Source organism: Pipistrellus kuhlii, unplaced genomic scaffold (genome assembly GCF_014108245.1).
Source record: "Pipistrellus kuhlii isolate mPipKuh1 unplaced genomic scaffold, mPipKuh1.p scaffold_m20_p_11, whole genome shotgun sequence".
Classification (NCBI taxonomy): Eukaryota; Metazoa; Chordata; class Mammalia; order Chiroptera; family Vespertilionidae; genus Pipistrellus; species Pipistrellus kuhlii.
This window is the reverse complement of record NW_023425416.1, coordinates 20,284,443-20,304,845: the sequence shown is the minus strand read 5'-3', so window position 1 is coordinate 20,304,845 and position 20,403 is coordinate 20,284,443. Positions and strand designations below refer to the sequence as shown.

Here is a 20,403-nt window from a genome sequence, read left to right as displayed (position 1 = left end):
TTCAAAGTGAGTGTCACACATGTGAAGGGCATTAGGAAAATCCTCCAGCTGGGATGCCCAGAAATTACCTATGAAGCACAGGAAGCATGTTCTGCATATGCCTAAACAGAAATTCCCAGTATGTGAATTCCCTCTCACCACTGGCACAAGGGACTTCACCTTCTCTGGACAGGTGTTCAGATAGTCCTTGCCTGCAAACTCCCTGGGGGACAATATTTTAGAAGTTTCATGAAACAAATGCATAAAAACAAGGATCTGACCTCCTTGTCATGGGTCAGCTGTGTGGTCTTAAGCTACTCTCCTTTTCTGATCTTGTTTCCTCATCTCTAAAATGGGGACTGTGAATGAAATGGTGGACATGAGAGAGATCTGGGAGATGTAAATTGCCTACATCTTATGGGCAGGGGGAGTATTATTATCATTGTTGCTGATATTGTTGTTAGGAATGGTATCACCTTGGACCAACCAGTTCTTCTATGAATCCTCTCTTCTTTTCCCACCGGCTGTTCTCAACCCCAACGGACCAGGAAGGCAAACCTCCAGAGACCTGTAGCCATAGAATATGACCTTGTTAGGTTTGGGGGGAAACTGTATGTTTCAACCCCTTGTAATGGGGGAAACTGAGGCCTGGAGAGGGAAGAGGACATGTCTAAAGCCACCCACCTTCAGTGGCTGTCAGCTTTTGCCCTCAGACTCATCACCCACAGCTCTCGCCCACATCTACCAAAAACTTTGCCTTACCCCAGTCCCTCTGCCCCACACACCGGCCCAGCCAGGGAAGCCTGAGAGGACACAGGCCTCTTGCTGTTCAATTCCTGGCTGCAGGCATGTTCCTTTCTGCTGCAAGTCAGCGTTTCTGCCTCTGAGTTTGTGTGTGGCAGATGGCTTAGCAAAACTGAGCCTCAATTGTTGATGAGGGCAGCAGGTCTGGAGCATGGGAAGTAGAACTTATTGGCTTTGGGAACCACACAGTCTGACTTGGCCACCATTAGGTGTGTACCTTCAGATATGTGTTCTTATCTCTAAGAGTCTGTCTCCCATTTTTTAAATGGGATAGTAAGGTGAATAGGTCGTTCCTCATTAATCTGATAGACAGGTGTGGCTTCAAAGAGGGAGGATACAGATGTGGTGGGGGGGGGGGACTTTTGAGGCTGATTTCTATCTCTGGAGATGAGAAGTAGTGGGAAAGTGGGGACCTCAAGAAGGAGAAATCCCTAGCAGGCCCCAAGTTCTGGCCTGGAGTGGAGCTGTCCAAGCTTCTGTCCCTCCATGCCCCCCAGGGAGGAGCTGAGTGGCCCTAATTATGTGGAGAGGCTGGTGGCTGGGAAGAGCCAGGCAAAGCCGAGGGACCTGGCCCCTTCCTCCGTTTTCAGTGGGTGACCCTGCACAGAGGGGCTGTGTAGGATCAGACTGAGGTGGATGAAGGGGCAACCTGAGGGGATGCTTTAGTCCAGAGACTAAAGGTTGAGAAGTAGGGGGTGTGCTGAGGGGTTGTCAGATGCCTTCTTCCCTCCTTCTCTAGTCCCCTGGTGGAGTCGGCTGATGGATAACTATTAGGAACTAAACTTCAGCCTCAGGGGGCAGGTGGGTAATCATTTAAGAAAATGGAGCTCTGAGAGTGGTGCTAGAAAATGGGCAAGCTGGTCTTATATTAACGTGTCATGTGCTAGCATGTTTTCCTACATGCATGTTTAGTATAGAAATGGGGAATATATAGAGAGACTTTTTATAGAAGAACAAAAAAAAATTAACTCCATCAGTGTTGATATTTGGAGAACACAATATCTTTCAATGTTATATATTTCAACATTGTGTCTTTTTTTATCATATAAACATAGATTTCTTATTGGGGTCATGAAAATTGAGATCCTATTTTATTTCCATATGTATATGGCTTTTTCACTTGAGGGTATTACAAAATTTTCCTGGGTCATTCAAAATTATTTGAAAACATGATTTTTGATGGATGCATAATCTTCTATTTTGTGGCTGCTCAGTAATTTACTGAACTAATCCCCTGGAGTTGGATATTAAGATTGTGTCTAGATTATTGATATAATTTAAAAGGGAAAACACTGATGAACATCTTTATGACTAAAATGTTTGCATTTCCAATTATTTCCATTAGAATATGTTCATAAGAAGCAAAATTACTGGCACAGAGACTGCACATTTTATCTTTTATTATGTTTTAATATCGTATTTTGACACATGAAAAAGAAATTATGTAGCATAAATGTAAGTTTGATAATACAATGTATATCATGGACCTACCACCCAACTCAAGAACCGAATGACAGCAATTATTTTGCATATTCCTTAGAGTGTGAGTGTCCCATCTCAACCTTTGCTTCTTCTATAAGAAACGATTATCCCGTTTATCATTTCCTTGCCTTTTTTCCCTATAGACTATAACTTTAGAGCAGTTTTAGGTTCACAGCAAAACTGAGCAGAAAGCACATAGAATTCCCGTGTGCCGTTTTTCTTAAACATTTTTGTCTCGTGGGTGTATGCTTACACTACCTATAATTTAGTTCTGCTTTTGTTTTCGTTCTTTGAAATAGCATTACAGAGTTTGCAATCCTTTGAGACTTGCTTCTTCCAGGCAACATTGTTTCTCAGACTCATCCATGTGGTGGCTGCTGCTGTAGCTGATGCATTCTTGATGCTATATAATATTTCCTGGCATGAAGCTACCACAGAACCCAACCATGTGGGTTGTTTCCAGGGTTCAGCTCTTGCAAACATTGTTGCTGGGAACATTCCTGGCCATGATGCCATTTACTAACCATCTTGACAGTATATTTAATTGATCCAGGTTTAGGAAACACTGACCTCAATCAGTTATTCTCAAACTTTCTGTCTCAGGACCCTTTATATTCTTAAAAATGATTGAGAACAACAAAGAGTTTTGTTTATGTGAATACTTTGCATATTTACCATGTTAGAATTTAAACTGAAGTTTTAATACTTATTAATCCACTTAAAATATCAGTCATAAACTCACCATGGTACTATATATAACATATTTTATGAAAAATAACTTTATTTTACAAAACAAAAATAAATTAGTGAGAAGAGTAATGTTTTACATTTTTACCAATCTCTTTAATGACTTAATTGAGGGCAGCTGGATTCTCATCTGCTTGTGCATTCCATCTATTGCTATATGATGTGTTGGTTAATGTAAATGAAGAAATTCCAGCCTCACAGAGATATGTGGTTGGTAAAGAGAGAAGTATGTTAATAATCCTTTCAGATAATTATAGATTTTTTTTCTTCAATACTACACTCAAACTCAATAAGTGATAGTGTATTAGTTTGCTACAGATGCCATAACAAAATGCCGCAGGCCAGATGGCTTTAATAATAGAAGTGTATTTTCTCATAGTTTTGGAACCTTGAAGTCCAAGATCAAGGCTTTAGCAGGGTTGATTTCTTTTAGGCCTCTCTCCTTGGTTTGTGTGGGCTGTCTTCTTGCTGTGTCCTTACATGGCCTTTCCTCTGGGCACATGCATCCCTGGTGTCTCTTTGTGTGTCCCAATTTCCTCTACTTTTAAGGACATCAGTCCATTAGGGCCCACCTAAAATGACCTCATTTTACCTTCATCGCCTCTTTATAGCCCTTATCTCCAAATGCAGTCACATTCTGAGATACTGGAGAGTTAGGGGACACAATTCAGGCCATAATAGCATCTTAAAAATTAATTACAATGAAGAATCTGAAGCCATCTCAATAAATTTTAATAGCTGTGCATTAAAATCCATTTTCTCTATCTTACACTTTAATGAATCTGTTACCTATGCATGCTTTCGTAACATCATCCATTGGCCATTTAGAAAATATTGGCTCATTGAGTTGTATAGATCTTTCTAATGCTTATATATTTTGTTATATAAGATTTTAAAAAATCATATCTGTAGCCGAAACCGGTTTGGCTCAGTGGATAGAGCATTGGTCTGCGGACTGAAAGGTCCCGGGTTCGATTCCAGTCAAGGGCATGTACATTGGTTGCAGGCACATCCCCGGTAGGGGTTTGCAAGAGGCAGCTGGTCGATGTTTCTCTCTCATCGACGTTTCTAGCTCTCTATCCTTCTCCCTTTCTCTCTGTGGAAAATCAATAAAATATATATTTTTTTTTAAAAATCATATCTGTAATCTCACCACTGATTTCATCAGAATTGTTTTTGCATCCTGGGAAGCATCAAGCTCATGATACCAAATACAAATTTTCCAAAATTCTGATTTTCACTTTGAAATCTCAAGATTTTATCATTAGCAACAAAAATTGTCAGTTTTCCTTAAAGCAGTAATCTTACTTTGTTCACTTTTTGAGAAAATTCTGCCCAACACCCAAGTCTGAATAACCCTCTTTGGCCAACAGTCATTCCCTTGGCACAAAATCTTTTCCTCTAACACCCATCATAGTTTGCTGTGCAGCAGACATATTTTATGCATATTTCCCATTTCATGTTCCCAAGGATCAAGCTTTAATGAAATTAATCATTTTTCCTACTTCATTCAGGATATTCCTAGGAGAGGCTGGCATTTTTGTACTACAACTGCATGGTGATGAAAGAGTAGAATAACTGCTGTACAATTTGGCGACACTCTCTTGATTTGCACTAGGGCACCAGCAGACTTACTCACCATTGCTTTTGTATCAGCAGTGTATATATCAACACAGTGAGGATGGCAAATGGCATTCTAGTGTTATTAGGAAAATAATTTTGACCTCTCAGTCCACCTACAAAGGTCTTAGGAACTGTCAGGGGCATGTAGATTCTGAGAACATTGAGAACTGCTGATGTAGATAAAAATACAGAGAAGATTTGGGTCCAGACAGGGTAGAGCCTTGAAAATGACATAGGTGCCAGAGTCACAAGGCCTTGGTGTGCACCATGCTCTTCTAGTGTGGGACTAAGTGGCTTTGGATAAGTCACTGTTCTCTGGAAGCCAGACACTTAACACACAAAACTGGTGGGTGCTCTCTATATCCCAGAGCTGGGGAAGGGAAGAGATGAGACCCAGACTTAAGACCCTCTTAATGCATAAATGGTAATGCACAGACCAGCGGGAGAAACCAGCAGCTTTGAGGAATGAGGCAAAGTTATGAACTTTCACATCCTGGCTTAAGCCTTTTATGATTAGAAACACTGCTCAGATTCCTGTATTCCCCTGAAGAGACAGAGAAGGCTAGGCCTGGAAACCCTGAAAGAAATCCAGTTGGGTTTCTAATTTTAACAAATAGACAACTTTGGGACTCTGCTTCAAGTCACCCATTACCACATATAGAAGTCCACAGTTCCCCTTGTTTCCTATTGGACAGGTAAGCTCTGAACCAAGTCAGGTAGAAGGCTGGAATCCCACGGGAAATGACAAGCGTTTCAGAAAATATGATTTGATTAGCAGTGTCAAGAAGATAGGTGATTCTGTAAAATTCCAGGGAGCTAGGAAGTACTTGTTAAAAAGTTTTCAGGTGGACTTCTGCTTCCAGGAACATGGAGTAGAGGTACTTCTACTTCTTTCACTCACAAAGTGCAACTAAAACTCTTGAACATTATGTATTAAAAAACAAACATTATACTGACCAGTGTGGTTTAGTTAGTTGGAACATCATCCTATACATCAAAAGATGGTAGTTTCAATTACTGGTCAGGGAATATACCCAGGTTGCAGGTTCAATCCCCCAGTCAGGGCATGTGCTGGAGGCAATTGATCAATGTTTCTCACATCAATGTTTTTCTTTCTCCCTCTAAGATAAATAAATAAATAAATAAATAAATAAATAAATAAATAAATAAAATTTGAAACTCTGCTAATGAACATAAACTGATGAACAAAAAAGATCCAGAGACATAGAAGCATCAAACAGACTGTTAAACCTCAGAGGGAATGCAGGAAGGGTGTGTGGGTGGGAAAAGATCAACCAGTGAACTTGTATGAATATATGCATAACCCAGGGACTCAGACAATAGGGTGGTAAAGGGTGGAGGGGTGGGGGAGGACAGGGCGGGCTGGGAGAAGTCAATGGAGGAAAAGGGGACATATATAATACTTTCAACAATGAAGATTTTTTTAAATTTAAAAAACTATATTTAAAAAAATAAAATGCAGAACAAACAGACAAAAAACAAAAAACTCTGAAAGAGAGAGACAAAGAAGACAGATCTGTTAGGGATCTGCAGATCCAAGAAACAACATAGCAATGAGTTCCTGGGCTTTCTTTTGTCTCATATATCCCAGAGTTAGAGCTGAAGAAGCAAGAAATGAGGAAATGCCAATGAATAAGCAAAACACACACACACACACACACACACACACACACACACACACACACAATAAATAAATAAATAAATAAATAAATAAATAAATAAATAAATAAAAGACATCAACAGAAATTTGCTCTCTCTAGCCAAAGAAAAAGAAAGGGAGCAACACTTTTGTTTTGTTGGTGTTTAAAAAATATATATATATACATATATATATTTTTAATATATATATAAATATATATATATTAAATATATATATATATATTATTGATTTTTTTTACAGAGAGGAAGGGAGAGAGATAGAGAGTTAGAAACATCAATGAGAGAAACACCAATCAGCTGTCTCCTTCACACCCTCTACTGGGGATGTGCCCGCAACCAAGGTACTTTGCCTTTGACCGGAATCAAACCTGGGACCTTTCAGTCCACAGACCTATGCTCTATCCACTGAGCCAAACTGGTTTCGGCAACACTTTTGTGTGTTTTTTTAAATAATTATTTATTGTTGAAAGTATTACAAATGTCCTCCTCCCTCCCCTTTAACCCCTCCAGCCCGCCCCCACCCTTGCTCCAGGCCCTCATCACCCCGTTGTCTGTATCCACAGGGCCATGCATATATGAACACAAGGAAGGGGCAATACTTTTAGATAAAAACTGCTCTACCAGCCAAACACCATAAAAAACACTGTATCCCCTTGCCCCAACAGGCAAAGATCGAGTAGAGAAACTACACTTCTACTTTCATCAAGCTATAATGAGGCACCACTAGGATGGTGTCAGAGAAGGACAAGTACATAGTCAGGATTTCATTACCCACTGGGTGGTAACAAGATCTCACCCCCCAGAACCCATGGTATCAGTAGAGTAATGATAAGGCACTCCTACCCTTCCCACCCAGGGAGGTATCAGTGGAAGCCTAATGGAGAGCTGGAGTTTCCAACCCCCCTTCCTGTACTGCTGTAATGTCAGAGGAAGCCAGATGAAATACTGGTAGAAGGTTTAAATGTGATCCAGAGGCCATAACATAATATCCCAAATGCCCAAACTTCAGTAGAAATTTATTTATACCAAGAACTAGGAAGATCTGAAACTGAATGTCAAAATTCAATCAGTAGATGTCAACTTTGAGATTACAGAGATGTTATTTTATCTGACAAATATTTTTTAAGGCAGCCATCATAAAAAAATGCTTTAAGCTTCAGTTATGAACACACTTGAAACAAATTTAAAAAATAGAAAGACATAGTAATGAAATAGAAGACATAGAAAAGAACCAAATGGAAATTTTAGAACTGAAATATAAGATAACTAAAATTTTGTTAGAAAGTCAGTGGATGTGCTTGACAGTGAACTAGAGAGAACAGAGAAAAGAAATCATTGAACTAGAATTTAGGACAATAAGAATTATCTAATCTGGATAACAGATTAGACTTTTATTTTTTTGTGAGATTATAACAAAAAAATCTAATGTATATGTAATTGAATTCCTGAAAGAAAATGAAAAAGAGGGTGGAGCTGAAAAACTACTTGAAAAAAATTTTTCTAAAATCTTCTAAAATTTGGCAAACAAAAACCATAAACCTACAGATTCAAGAAGCTGAGAAATTCCAAAGAGGATAAACCCAAATTAATCCACACCAAGATACAAAGTAATTAAACTCCTGAAAACTAAAAACAAAACTAAAATCTTTTGAGCAGTGAGAGAGAAATACTGTAACTCACTTATCAGAGTGAAATAATTTGAATGCCAGTGGATTTCTCATCAGAAACCATGGAGGCCAAAAGGAAATGGCACAACATCTTTTTCAAACACTAAAAGGAAAGAACTGACAAGTAAGAATTCTATATCCAGTGATATGATTCTTTAGGAATTAAGGGAAAATCAAGACATTCTCAGATGAAGGAAAACTAAGAGAATTTATTGCTAAAAAAATCAACCTAAAGCAATGCTAAAAGAAGTTTTACATGCCAGAACTGACCAGCAGACCCTGAGCAATGGACGAATTACTCTGACACACGTTCTGTGAAAGAGAAGGATAAGAGGCTGTTTGGCTATAGGCACCAAACATCCCCATCCACCTGCCTCCTTAGACTTTTATTGTAACAAACGCTTGAACTAAAATTAAACTCTATATACAATTAGCAGAGTAAGTGTCCTTGAGGAAGCACATGTTTCTTTCTCTACGGTCAGGCCTAAAGACTAGATACAGAGATTTCAGTAAAATATCCAGGGGCTTGGACTTGTTTGGAAAAATCAAGGCAGGGGCTGCCGCCTTGGGCAAGGTCCCCTCCTAGAGGCCCCCAACCTTTTGGAGTAACCTCCTTACAGACTTTCCAACCAGGTCCCATGCTTCCCCACATCTACAAACACATAGGGGAAAAACTTTTAAAGGAATTTTAGAATATCAGGAGGGAAAAAAGAATCAAGTAAGCAAAATTGTGGGTAAATGTAATAGAAATTCTTTCTCCTCTTGAGCTTTCTAAAGTATGTTCAATGGTTAAAGCAAAACTTATAAAACTTTTAGATATGGTTGTGTGTATGTAGAAAGAACAGGAAACAAAAAAAAATAAAATTGTAGATTTAAATTTTAACATATAACATTAAATCTCCAGAACAGATAGTTTCACTGGAGAATTTTACTAAATGTTAAAAAAAAAAAAACACACACACACACCAATTCTACACAATATCTTTAAGTAAATGGAAGAGGAGAAAACACTTCTCAGTTCAATTCATTAAGCTAGAATTGCCCTGATATCAAAACCAGACAAAGACAGTACAACAAATAAAAATAAAAACTACAAGCCCATATCCTTCATAAATATAGATGTGAAAATCTTGAATGAAACATAAGCAAATAGAATTCAACAACGTAAAAAAAATTATGCCCTGCTAAAAATTATGACTAAGTAAGGTTTATTCCAGTAATGCAAGGTTGGTTCGACATTTTAAAATCAACAAATATAATCCACCATATTAATATGCTAAAGAAGAAAATTCATATGATCACATCCATCAATTCAGGAAAAACATTTCATAAAATTCAACACTGATTTATGATATAATGCACAGAAAAAGAGAAATAGAAGGGAACTTTCCCAACTTGATAAAGAATGCCTACCAAAAAAATACATCTAACATAATATTTAATGGTTAAAGACTAAATGCCTTCTCTAAAATTAGGAACAAGGCAAGGTGTCAACTCTCATCATATTCAATTACTAGCTAGCCAGTGCAATAAGATAAGCTAAGGCAGATGGAAAGAAAGAAATAAAACTGCTCCTATTTGCAGATAACTTCATTCTCTACATTAAAAATCTCAAAGAATCTACAAAAAAAGAAAACCTCCTAGGACTAATAAGTGAGTTTGGGAAGGTCATAGGATACAAGACACATAGAAAAATCTATTGCATTTCTGTATATAAGATTTGTATATTGAAAATTACAAAACACTGAAAACAGAAATCAAAGAATACCTAAATAAATAAAGTAACATAGTGTGTTCATGGATTGGAAGACTCAGCAAAGTTAAGATGTCAGTTCTCTGCAATTCCTACCAAAATCCCAGCAAAATTTTTGTAGATATAGAAATTGTTATTCTAAAATTTATACGGGAAATGTAAAAGAGCTAGAATAGCTGAAATAGTTTGAAAAAGAATAAATTGGAAAGAATCAGGTTACCTGATTTCAAGCTTTATTACACAAAAACCAAAATTGTATAGTACTGACAGAGAGATCAATGGAATGGAATAGAGGATCTAGAAATAGACCTATACAAATAAGCCACACCAATTTTTAACAAGGTACAAAAGCAATTCAATGAAGGAAACATTATAATCTTTTCAACCAATGGTTCTGAAGTCATTGGACATCCATGGGTTAAAACACACACACACACGCACGCACGCACGCACGCACGCACGCACGCACGCACGCACACACACACATCTTCTACTTAAGTCTTGCACCTTATACAAAAATTAACTCAAACTGGACCACAGATCTAAATGTAAAACTAAAACCTATGGTTTAAAAAATGTAAGAGGAAAATATTCAAGATCTAGAGCTAAGCAAAGCATTCTTAGAATTGACATCAAAAGCATGATCTATAAGAGAAAAAAATGATAAACTAAACTTAATCAAAATTAAAAGCTTTTGTTCTACAAAAGACTTTGTTAAGAGGATGAAAATATAAGCTACAGAGTGGAAGGAAATATTTGAAAACCATAAAATCTGACAAAGTACTGATATCTGACATATATTTTAAAACTCAACAGTAAAAAAAAAAAATTAAACAATCCAATTAAAAAATAGGCAAAGATCATGAAGGAACATTTCTCCAACAAGTGTATATACAGATGGCAAATATTATAAGCACATGAAAAGACATTTGACATCATTAGTCATTAGAGAATTGCAAATTAAAACCACAATGAGATATTACACACTTATCAGAATGGCTAAAATAAAACAGAACACCACCAAATGTTGATGAGGATTCTGAAAAACTGGATGATTTATACTTTGCTGGTGGAAATGTAAAATGGTACAGCCACTTTGTAAAAGTTTGGAAGTTTCTTTTTAAAAACACACACAACTAGACATGCAACTACCTTGCAACCCAACAATTACAATCTTGGGCATGTATCCTAAATAAATGAGAGCTTATGTCTACACAAAATACCTATGCACAAGTATTTATAGCAGTTTTACTCATAATAGCCCAAAATTGGAAATAACCCAGATGTTTTTTGTGGACGAATGATTAAACAAACGGTGATACATCTACCAATGAATAGCAATCAGGAATTTTTAAAAAATTAACTGTTGATACACACAAGAACTGGATGGTTAAATCTCCAGACAATTATTCTAAATCAGAAAAGCCAATCCCAAAAGTTTACATTTAGCATTATTCCACTTATAGAACATCATTGGATGAGCAATATTCTAGACATGGAGAATAGTTTCATGACTGCCAGGGTTTAGGATTGAAGGTGGAGAGGAATGAATGTGACTATAAAGGACTGGACTCAGTAAGCATGTTATGGAACAGTCCTGATTGTAGTGGTGGTTACATAAAACTACATATGTGATAAAAGTGCATAAACCTACACAACCACACACACACACACACGTGTGAATGCTCATAAAAATCATTATTATTTCTATCCTGAAGTTGAGGAAATGAAGGTTCAGAAAGGTTGAGCCACTAGGCCCAGGGACTCTGTCTCTCCAAAGCATATTCACATGACCACTTGACCACACCCCTGCCCTGGTAGGCTACCCCAACCAGCAGACAGAGGACAGAGACCCCAGCTTGACACCCCTGACAGCAGGTGGACTTGCTTTCCCAAGACAGGGCCAGAGAGGGGAGAAGTCCATCTGGCAAGTTTTGATGTGGGGACAGGGGCTGAGTCCGCATTTGGTTGGGCCAGCCCCTAGGAGGTAGGTGAGGAGAAAGGTGCCCCTGCTTCTCTTCTATCTCCATCCTTACCTACCTCTGGCCCCAGCCCAGTGCCACCACACAGAGGATACTCCACAGCTGTCTTCCCTTCCTACTCCTTCCTGACTCAGTCCCCATCAAGTCACCCACCCCTAATCAATGCCATCTCCCTTTTCCACAGCTGAACTTCGTCACCCATCCCCAGAGCCAGCAAGACATGGGCCCCACTTTCCAAACCCCCAACGCCTTTCATTTAACCAGACACATGGAGGGGTGAGTTGAAGACTGGGGTTTTGCTGGGGGTGGGGTAGATGTGGGAAGAGGGCACTGTTGGGAGGCTGCTAATGGAGGCTCAACCGAGCAGGAAAGCAGGGTTTGAGAGCAGCAAACTTTTCTGTGCCATCCTGGCAGGAATACATGAATTACTTATGCACCACTGTGCTGCTTTGGGGAAATTCCCTTAGATCCCTTTTGCGTTTGCATAGGGAGTAGACACAGAACGCAGAGGAGGAGGACAGCATCACTTCACACAGTGAACAGAGTCTCAGTTCTCTCACCTGTAAAATGGGGACAGTGCAGCATCTCCTTGTGTAAGTCAAGCAAAAGTGATCCATGTAAAGTGCTTAGCAGAGTAGCTGGAACATAGTGGGTGCTCAATAAATGCTTGAGGAATGAATAGGCATGCAAGGTGCCCAATGCAGGTTAGTTAAATGGGCAGCCCTCTCTCTGGGCCACTCAGCCTTCCCGAGCCAGCTGACATGGCAGCTCTGTGAGATTTCTCTGGCTCCTAGCCTGGATTAAGCACATCTTCCTCTGTATCCCGAAGCCCTTTGGGAGGGCCTTTGTTGTTGCCTTGCCTAATTTACCTTATGTTATATATCTCCGAACCCCAAATCCATGCCCTACACCCCCATCTCCTCACCTTTTGAGGACCAGAGCTCAAACTGCTTATCTTTCAGCATCAGACCCAACTTACCTTCCACAAGAAATCCTCTGAGTCAGAGCTCGGAGTCATGATCTTGTCTGACTTCCCAGGAGACATCTATAACCCTTTCACAGATGAGCAGACTGAGACCTCCCTTGCCAGCCAGGAGGTGGGAGAGCCAGGATGCAACTCCAAGATCCTGAAGTCACTTCCTATTATCCCACACTGCCAGGGCAAGGAAGATAAGTAATTCCAGACCGAATCAGGGAGGGAGCAAACAGGCAGACTGGCCAGGAGCCTCTGTCCCCAGCCCTGGGAGATCACCCAGACCAAAGCTTTGCTCAAGTTTTGTTTCTCACCCAAGCACTCTGGGACTAACCCAACTGTTTGCAAACACATTACATAATTGCTCACATATTTATTTAATGCCATCTCTTGAATATTAATCACTTGATAATACAGAATAGAAACATGTGCATTTAAACCCAGCAGCTTTTGACAGGCGTGAGTGGGCAAGGAGGTTGAGACGAGCCATCGATGAGCCATCCTGTCAGAGGGGGATGTGACATCTCCCCTCTTTTCCTCCCCAGATGAGTGAGAGGCTTCTCAGGCCCATGGCTGGCATCCACAGTGGAATTTTCACTGTGGGGCTCAACCTCTTTCATTATATAAAGAAATGAATTCTCTCTTCCCTGAAGGAGGCTTGGAGCCAGGGTTTATTTGTTTACTAGCGTTTATAGAGCACCCTCTATGTGCAGTCACTCTTATGCTTTTATTCACCCCGGGATGCCCTGGAAATGAAACAGACATGACCCCTATCCTCATGGTGCCAACAATCCAGCAAACAGGTGACCAAATAAATAAAGAAGATAGGTTCAGGGCATCACAAGACTGTGAAGAAAACAAAACAGGGTGGCAGGTGGGGAGTGATGGGCAGTTGCTGAGGAGGGAACTTGGACCAGAGCTCCCACTGGTGGAAGCAGCCATCCTTGCAGAGGTCCAGGGCTTGAAGAAGAGCATGGAGGGCAATGGGCTGGGAAGAGTGAGCAAAGGCCCTACATGGGTGTGCATGCAGAGGAATGCCTGCTCAGGGCCAATGGGGCCAGGCCTAGAAGCACCCCATGCAAAGTTTGAATTATAGTCTATGTGTAGAGGCAAAACAATTAGAGGGTCCTAGCAATCTAATGAATGTTTGGAAAACATTTCTCTACATCTGGGAGAGGACTGGTAGGTGACAGGTGTGCCAGGAAGAGCTTGGTCAAAATTCCTGGTCTACAATGCTGGGGAGTGCTCAGGGAGAACCTAGGCAAAGCACAGGAATGGCTGCCTAGGCCCCAAATGCTAGTAGATCTGTCCAAGTTTCTTCCAGACAGCAGTGGAGGGCCTGGCCTGACCCAGGAACCATAGTAACACCAGTGATATAGATGGTAACAGTATCTAGGGTTGACTAAGTACTTACCATGAGCCATGAAAGGACATGCCCTCTGTCCTCACCACCAACCTGCAACATATGCAGTTTTATTGTTCCTGTTTCACAGTAAAAGGAAACAAGGCACAGAATAGTTAAGTAAAACACCCAGGATAAGTCAGCAGGTAAGTAGCAAAGCTGATTCATCTTGACTCCACACATATGGTCCTCAATCCATGTTGACGGAAAGAATAAAAATAATAGCAATAATTATGGCAATCACTTAAGACAGTGTTGGTTATGTGCCAGGCCCTATTCTAAGTGCTTTAAAAATATTAATAATTTAGTCTTCACAGCAGCCCCATAAGGTAGTCATAAACACTATCCCTGCCTTATAAAAGGAGAAACTGAAGAAACAAGTATTAAATTCACTTATCCAAGATGGTATTCAAACCCAGGAAGTCTTGCTCAAGTCCATGATTTTAGCAAAATGGAGTTGAGGAAACTGGGGAACCAGCAATCCAACTCAGCTATGTCTGCATTTCTAAGTCTGGGGTTGAGACCACTTGCCAGCAAGCATTCAGCAGCACCCATCCTGGGCTGGGCTAGGGGATGCAGGTATGTGAGGTGTTGCTCCAGGAGCCAGGAGCAACCATGACTGGCAGCACTGGCCTCCCCAGAGCCATCTGGCTCCCCATTGGCCAAAAAGAGCCTTCCAGAGCCTGACCTGTCGCCTGCAACTGAGGAAATGAGCCATTGCAGCCTAAGTGGAGAAATGCCACCTCCTAGATTCAGGAATGGGGAAATCCCTCCAGAGGATCCAGAGAGAAATGAACTGAGAGAGGTTAATGGACTCTAAGAATGTTTATGGGAAATGTTTTACTCCAAGTCTGTGCCACAGTAACACCCAAAACATTCGCAGTGGAAATACCTTATAAGTAAACATTACAGGCATCTTCTCTTATAAACAAATGTGCTTAGTAGAATTTCCATGTTGGACCAATGTATTAGGCGATTATAACTAACACCAATGTACAAAGCAACTCATCCCTCTTCAAATGTGGATGGTAATTCCCACTTGAAGGGCAGTGGTTGCGGGGGGTGAGGGGGAACAGTACATGGGAATTACTCTGAAAAAGGTGAAAGCTTGCACAATGAGGGCTTTAAAAAGCACTCCAGGCTTCTTAAATGCCTTATCCTCTTAGGCAGTTGGAACATTTCCTTCCTTTCTGTTTTCCTCAATGAGAGAATGGAGAAAACCATACAACCCCCCATCTGCCCCGGCCAGAGTCTGAAATACAGGGGACAGAGCAAAGCGGTTGGGCCAATGTATCCCAAACCTCTGGGACTAACCGTTAACTCCAGGGAGCTCTTCTGCACAGGTCTGTTTTGGGGTTGAGGGTCGTGTGGCACCCTATGGACAGCCTGGCCACACAGCTCCCAGTCCTGGTTGTGCAATCCTGCAGTTGTGTACATGCTCTCCCACCTCACTGTTCTCTTCTTTTAAATGGGAGTAGGAAGCCCTTCCTTTAGAGGATTTTGGAAAGATTGAGTGGGAGAGAAATCCTGATGTGTCCAGCAGAGGGCCTAGGATATCAGACGCTGCTTAGTGGTCCTCTGTTCTCTTGGTGGCCCCAATGGGAACAGTAGCCTCAAATTGTGGGGACTCCAGGCTTCTTCCCACTGAGATCGTGTCCATCTCTCTCACAAGTACTGGGAATAGACAGTTTGCCATCTGTATTGTTTGCTGAGGCTGCTGTAACAAAGCACCTCAAACTGTGGCTTAAAGTAACAGACACATGTTGTCTCATAGTCCAGGAGGCTGGACGTCCAACATCATGGATTCGGCAGGGTTTGTTCCTTCTGAGCATTGCAGCAGAGAATCTGTGCCAGGCCTCTCCCCCAACTGCTGGTGGTTTGGTGGCAATCTTTGGGGTTCCTTGGTTTCTGGGTGTGCTACCCTCATCCCCCTTCACACCATCTTCCCTCCATGAGTGTCTGTCTCTGTGCCCAAATTTTCCCTTTAAAAGGATACCAGTTACATTGGATGACCTCATCTTAACTTGCTTGCCTCTATAAAGACTCTACCTCCAAGTGAGGTCATATTTATAGGCCCCCCACATATCTCTACAAAAGGAAGGGAAACAATTACGTCATAGTTGTTTGAAGCTGATTCTAAACAGGCTGCCAGTTCATTCGTGACATTTTTCAAATAGACTCAAAGAGTATTTTGTGTCATTTTCCAAAAGAGCAATGTCCTTCAAAATCATAAACTCCTTAGCTTCCAGAAGATTCCCATTGACTCTTGGCCTTCACAAACTCCAGTCTGGGTCTCTGGTCATTATCTTACACGAAGAGGAAGTGAGTTTGAACTCAGGCTCTTTGTCAGCCCCATTGTGTGCTGGACTCCGGGAATACAGAGAGCCGGGGTCCTAATCTTCGTGGAGTTCACGGGGAAGACCACAAGGAAAGGCAGATGGCAGGCAGGTGAGCAGCTGGCTGTTACTGGGAAAGTGGGTGCTGGGGCCGCCGGGAACCTTCCCAGCAATGATCTATTATACAAGGAGCAGGAGAAAAGGCTCCCTTCCTGGGCCACTTCCTGCCTTGAAGTGAGAAATGTCACCCTGAAGGGAGAAATGTCCTTCCTGAGTACTCCGAGGACCATGGGAGAACCCCAGTCACTCTTTGTGTGGTCAGATAATTGAGCAGTCACTCAGCTTTCATTCTGGAATGAGATCTTGAGTCCCTGCCAACACAGCAAGTCCAGAAGTGCACAGGAATCCAGAGCTCATCACTCCCATTGTACCCTCAGCTTGGCCAGGGTCCCTGAGGGGTCTGAGGTAGATCACCCTTCTTGCCAGATCCTCATTCTTAAAATAAACTTCCCATGAATATTGGAAGTTCCCACATCACTTGAACTGAGAGCACGATAACCTATATTTCCAACACTATAGTGACCACTGAGGACAATGCACTATGAACTGGTCAGAATGCATCAGACTAGGCACACTAGATGCTGGGTTCAAATCCCAACGCTGCCAGTCTGAGCTTTGTAATCCTATGTGAATGTTGCCACTTTTTCTGTCTCGGTTTTCCCATATGCAAAGTAGAGATGGTTCTCACCTCACAGATGAGGGAAGGCCTTAAAGGGCCTCATTTGATGCTGGCTCCCCAGCAGGCATCTCCCTCTTCTCTCTCTGGGCCTCAGTTTCCTCCCTGCAAGTGGATTCTGGGCAGCTCTGTAGGGCTTTGGGGAGTGGCCTCCAGAAGTCCCCCATCCATAAGCCTAATCTGCCAGAAGCTGCTGTGGGACCTGGGCAAGTGCTCCCTGCTCTTGCAGGCCTGGTGGCTCAGGCTGACTGGGGAAGCGCTCCTGACGCTGGGGCTTCCCTGGGGGTTGCTGAGGGAACCAGTACCCATGAGCCTCGTAGGCATTTGCTCAAAATTTTGTTGCATCTGAGTCAAAGGCTACTGGGCTTCAGGTGTCACTGAGCTCCCTCAGGTCTTGCCCTCAGCCGTGGCCTGCCTGGGGTTGAAGGTTCCCCTCCCTAGATCAGTGGGAGAATTAAGAAGGGACCTGCCTTCCTTTCATTAGGTCAACACTAATAAAACTTATAGGATCTTATTATTAGGAGGAACCAACAAACTCCTCCACAATCCCACCCAATGCTAAAAACTTTATCCAGAATCCTTGACTGTTAACTTTTGAATTTCTTCCTAGTTATCTTCAGGGTTGGGGCCCTCATTACCTGTTATGTGCAAAGTGGAGAGATGGCACACCATTCATGAACTTCATGTTCAGGCATTTTATGCACGAAGAATTTCTCACTTAAGGCCATTTGACTCTTACTTTAGACACAATTTTAACAACATGTATTATCTGTTTGTTAAATTAGAGAATAGAAATCCTTCTCAGTTTCACCTCCCCGGAACAGTCCCCAATGTAACCTCCACCTCCATGAAAATCAACCACTTTATCCTCTGTCTGGCCTCTTCAGATGTGCCTCTGTAGAATGTGTCATAACAAGTTTTATTTAGTTGTTTAGTTATATCTCTCCCACTAAATCGCAAACTCCCCAAGGGAGTAGGAGCGGTGGAAAGAGCTTGCTTGTGGTTTTGATTCAAATAAGTATAATGTTCATGCCCTATTTCCTCCTACCTGTGTGACCCAGAGGAAGTGATCTAACCTCTCTGAGCACACATATCAATCCATGTGTTCACAATCACCCTGAGCCCAGAGTCCAGGTCTTGATGATCTTTGTATCTCTACTAGGGGTGTCGAACTCAATCAGAGAAGGGGCCAAAATCTAAAATCCAGCCTAAATCACGGGCCGAATGGTTTACTGAACAGTCACAAACTGTCATTGTGATGGAAACGCAGCGGAGTGCAGTGATGACAGCGCAGTGCGGGCCACATTGCAAGGCCTGGAGGGACGGATTTGGCCCGCGGGCCTTGTGTTTGACACATGTGCTCTAGTCCCTAACACACAGTGGATACTTAGCACATGTTGAATAAAGAAAGTACCAGGAGGCCTCTGGGGGTGGAGGGTACATTATGAAGTCCCAGCAGAGGGAGTTTGCCACTAGGAGCAAACACACCACAGTCATAGAGAGCTTGCAGAGTTAAGCCAAGAGCAGACACAAAACAGTAAAATGAGATGCACGGGCTTAAAACATGCTGCTTAGTGAAGGGACAGCAGAGGTAAACATACTTAGGAGAGCCTCCCATCACCACCCAGCAGTCACCCCACCACCCAGCAGTCACCCCACTGGCACTGTGGTCCCTGCACTAGCTTGGACATATGCATCTAGCACCTGTGTGACTTAAACTGGGTTTTAAAAAGCGAGAGGAGCCAAAACCGGTTTGGCTCAGTGGATAGACCATTGGCCTGTGGACTAAGAGGTCCTGGGTTCGATTCCGGTCAAGGGCATGGTTGCGGGCACATCCCCAGTGGGGGATGTGCAGGAGGCAGCTGATCGATGTCTCTCTCTCATTGATGTTTCTAACTCTCTATCCCTCTCCCTTCCTCTCTATAAAAAATCAATAAAAATATATTTAAAAAAATAAAAATAAAAAAGCTAGAGGCTGGGAAGCAAAGGAAGTCAATACATTGACTAAATAATATGTTTGCGACATAGATGTTCAGCTATTTGTCAAATAGGAGCTGTTGTGATTAGCAAAATATCAATTCACTTAAAAATGAAATAAATAGTCGGGTTAGTTCCTCACCCCTGAAAGGCTTAAAATAAAACATACGGCGGCACATGAAGAGGAAGGTATGGGAGCTGGGAAACCACTTGTGTGGAAACACTCCCTCTCCAGCGATGTTAGAGAAGGAATGTGGGCTCTGCTTCATGGAAAACAAGAAATGGTTTTTGCCTGTTCAGACATGTTACAAGGGAACAAGCAAGGAGTGTCATGGGGCCAAGAGACAGGGTGGATGGGAGACTGTCGCCATTTCCCTGTAGTCCAGGGAGGCTTCCTGAAGGAGATGAGATCTGGGCTGTTGGCCCAGGCCCTCCCCACATCTCCTGGCCTAGCCTCTGCCAGTGTTCACACCCATGTGTCCCGATTCCTTGGAAAAATCCGTTCTTGCGTCCTGCCAGATGCACACATGGCAGCTGCCATTTCCTCACGTTCCCAGGGCCACCCTACACTAGCCAGCGTACAGGGAGTCCTCAGAACAAAAAGCACTTCCAGGTAGTCAGGACTAGAGCCAGGGCACGGCTGATAGGATCAGAAACGTCAAGTGAACAGTGGCCCAGGAGGAAACTGGGGCACAGGAATGCCCACCACCCACACTGCTTTTGGCAGAGGCCACTGTTTCTCCAATCTCACAGCCCTGCGGAAGCCAGCCTGTGGCCTTGATAGCCAGCCACCCTCCCCTGCCCCTTCCTACCCGGCCTCCCCACTCACTGATCCCAAGGCCAAAAAGGAAGGCAGCCCTGCTGGCAGCAAGACGCAACCAGCACCGTGGCTACCACACTGGGTGTAACAGCAGACTGCAGGCTTCTGCAGTGACTGATGGTGCTGAAGCCGAGAGGTCAGAATAGGGGTTTGTGTCTGTGGCTTGAGACCCAGCGGGGTCACTGGGGGACTCGCCACCATCTCCAGCCCAGGTATGGGAGGGCAGGTTCCCTGGGCACTGCCCATGGCTCTGGACTGGCTGATCCCCTCATGGGCCTGGATCTCCAGGGCACAGGGTTGCTGAGATGGAAACAACTTGTAGTGTAAGGGGAGGGACCTGCAAGCCTTTGAATTCTGGGCGAGGAGGGAAGGTGGAGGGTGAGGCCTGTTCACAGGGTCCTTTGGCATTGAAAAGGAGCTCGGTCTGGGAACAGTCTCTGGC

At 42.5% G+C, this 20,403-nt stretch overlaps 1 protein-coding gene across 9 annotated transcripts in view; it reads left to right on the top strand.

Annotated features, from left to right (window-relative positions):
• Window positions 1-20,403, top strand: part of ATP2B2 (ATPase plasma membrane Ca2+ transporting 2) — a 363,792-nt gene that overhangs the window by 141,959 nt on the left and 201,430 nt on the right. Inside the window, exon 3 of one of the 9 annotated variants that reach the window (XM_045579173.1) lies at window positions 11,902-11,993. The exons of the other annotated variants lie outside the window; for them this stretch is intronic. The gene's annotated coding sequence lies outside the window, so the exon portion shown is untranslated. The remainder of the gene's footprint in view (window positions 1-11,901; window positions 11,994-20,403) is intronic. 9 annotated transcript variants of the gene reach the window in all.